Raw genomic sequence first — 3215 nt, forward strand, 5'->3', positions numbered from 1 at the left:
TATGCAGATTTTAGAAGGTATAAAGCACTCCGTCTTCAGGCCACAAGTGGCCCATCGGGTCCATCCGACCGCCGTGTCATCCGCAGAGGAGGATGCGGATAGGAGGGGTGTGTGGTCAGCACACCGCTCTCCCGGTCGTTATTATGGTTGTCTGTGACCGGAGCCGCTACTATTCGGTCGAGTAGCTCTCAATTGGTATCACGAGGCTGAGTGCACCCCGAAAAATTGCAACAGCACATGGCTGCCTGGATGGTGACCCATCCAATTGCCGGCCATGCCCGACAGCGCTTAACTTCGGTGATCTGACGGGAACCGGTGAATCCACTGCGGCAAGGCCGCTGCCTTAGAAGGTATATACTGGTCATTGAATTGCTCAACAAACATTCCCTGACATGCCTTAATGGAACCAGTAATCCAACATTGTTTCACAAGGAACACGCGCTCTTCCTCATAACAGCGATACATCGTCAGTAAACACAGAGCTACAGCCAATGCGACGCGCAGGCACACACTGTTCAGTTAAACGATATTGCAGAGTGAAGTGCTTCCACGTTAGACGTCACAAATTACACAGTGGAATTACAGAGAAATTACTACAAGTGTTTATGGGAGCTCTTTCGAGTGGGACATCCTTTAGAATGATGACAATGAAAATTTGTGCCGGATCGAGCCTCGAACGCAGATTTCCCGCTTTTGTTAGTGGTTGCTTAACCACTTCGGCCATCCGAACACCAATCATGCGCACACCCAAACTTCCGTATGTTCGCGTCCATATGTCACAACCTTCACTCGTACGTTACGTATATTCCCGTCGAGTAAAGACATATTTATCGAGAGTCGAGGGTCTGGTATTGACGAATAAATACGAAATTTATTGAGAAGTACGATGCATGTCAAAAGGAACATTGCATTGAACTTCTTAATGACACAGACACTGATATTTCGTAAAAACCGGAGGTGATAGCCGTTTTCAACAAGGGTCGCCAAACAGATCCACATAATTACGGCCTTATATCGATGACGTCAGCCTGTTACAGAATTATGGAACATCTTATACTGAGGCATTATGACCCGTTTGTGGAACGACTATCTCCCTAATATCCAGAACGAGATATTTTCACTCTGCAGCGGAATGTGCGCTGATATGAAACTTCCTGGCAGATTAAAACTGTGTGTCGGACTGAGACTCGAACTCGGGACCTTTGCCTTTCGCGGGCGAGTGCTCTACCATCTGAGCATCTGAGCTAACCAAGTACGACTCACGCCCCGTCCTCACAGCTTCACTTCTGCCAGTACCTCGTATCCTACCTTCCAAACTTAACAGAATCTCTGCTGCAAACCTAGCAGAACTAGAACTCCTGAAAGATAGGACATTGCTGAGACATGGCTTAGACACAGCCTGGCGGATGTTTCCAGAATGGTTCGCAGGAGAGCTTCTGTAAAGTTCGGAAGGTAGGAGACGAGGTACTGGCAGAAGTGAAGCTGTGAGGATGGGGCGTGAGTCGTGCTTGGGTAGCTCAGATAGTATAGCACTTGCCCGCGAAACGCAAAGGTCCCGATTTCGAGTCTCGGTCAGGCACACAGTTTTAATCTGCCAGGAAGTTCCATCTCCCTAATACGTTTGTAGGCTTTTGTGGCCATTGTTACTGAAGATAAAATCCGTTAGTTTCTTTGGCCAGATCATGGCCCTGTTCAAATTTTCTCTTCACATACCAGGACATCAAAAGATCCTAAAGAAGATTCCAGCAGAGGGTTCGAAACGTCTAATGTGAAGAAGAAATTTGACAAGAAACATGACAAAGCCGACCAACGTAGTAGATTTTCTGTTCATTCTCCTCAATGAAACGCACAGAGAGATACTGAGAAACTCAATACGCTCTGTTCATCCTTGAGATCCAGATCACTGTAGACAGAGATGTTCAAGTTGACGCCTTGTTCTATGTGTTTTGGAAGGCATTCGATTCAGTTCCACCCTGCTGTTTAGCGATTGCATTCAGGACTAAGTTGCAGATAGACCTCTTTAGAAGTAGTTCCTAATGGCACAAATCGACCAATGTAGAGGTAAGTTCAGGGGTACCACAAGAGGATGCTGCAGGCTCATTGCTGATAAAATTTATGTTAATGATCTAGTGGCTGTTTTGGTTTCACATGTGCTGGAAGCAGAAATGTGTACCAACATATTGCAAGAAAGCAAAAGTAATAGTGATATATAAGAAAGGACAAAAAATACGCGTAAAAAATAGAGTGGTAAGCTTATTTGACGCAATATATAAACTTCATGCAAGAATTTTGAACATAAGACTTAAAACAATAGCATAATGTTTGCTAGTGGAGGAACAGGTGAGATTCAGAAAGGACCAATCACCAACTGATGCAGTTTTTATCGTACGGCAGCTTGTTGAAAAGCAGGAAGTTTAAAAAAGGGGCACATATTGCTTTTATTGATTCTTGGAAAGCCCTGATAACTTGGTTAGAGAAAAGTTATGGAGAATAACGAAGCACAGATGATACCCTTTACAGGTATGGAAAGTCTGTATACAGAAATGTCAATAATCTTGGATATAAAATGTATGTATAAGCAGCCTATACAAATAAGTAAAGGGCTGATGCAAAGCTGTAGTTTATCTTCTACGCTGCTTAATATTTATATTCACGATGCAGTTCGCAGATGGAATTCTAGATATAACTAAAGAATTCGGTAAAAGTAATATCACTCCTATAAGCATATGGCATTACAGATTTTTTCAAGAGGAATCGATTTACAAAAAGAAATTTTAGAACTAAATAAAGTATCGTAACACGCAGGCAGCTCTGCACAGACGGTCCTTCATTGCTGTTTGTGGTCTCCTGTTAGATGGCGAGGAACCAACCTTGAGTACCCCAACTGATGGACGAGTGTATCAGTGCTATCAATAGGGCTTGCAGTTGCGCAGCAAAGTGTTTGACAATGATCTGTCGATCACCTCAAATGAGAGAGTCCACACGTTCCAATATTACAGGAGCCTCAGCTATGTGCGGCCGTCCGGCGACCTTTGAGCGACCTTGTTTCGATTTTCGATAGTGTCAGATGCCTGCTTCGAACGCACCTCAGTGGCAAATACCATTTTGGAGGCTGCGTTTAGCGCCGCCAGTTATCGGAAGTTCATAAAATTATGCGTGCAGAAGAGAGAATATTCCAGGATGTCCTGCAAGAAATCCGCATTTTGTGAAGCGAC

At 44.2% G+C, this 3215-nt stretch overlaps 1 pseudogene; it reads right to left on the reverse strand.

Annotated features, from left to right (window-relative positions):
• Window positions 1–225: 225 nt before the first annotated feature.
• On the reverse strand, window positions 226–343 carry LOC124790436 (annotated as a pseudogene).
• Between the last annotated feature and the right edge of the window lie 2872 nt (window positions 344–3215).

Source organism: Schistocerca piceifrons, chromosome 3 (assembly GCF_021461385.2).
Source record: "Schistocerca piceifrons isolate TAMUIC-IGC-003096 chromosome 3, iqSchPice1.1, whole genome shotgun sequence".
In the NCBI taxonomy this organism is placed as follows: domain Eukaryota; kingdom Metazoa; phylum Arthropoda; class Insecta; order Orthoptera; family Acrididae; genus Schistocerca; species Schistocerca piceifrons.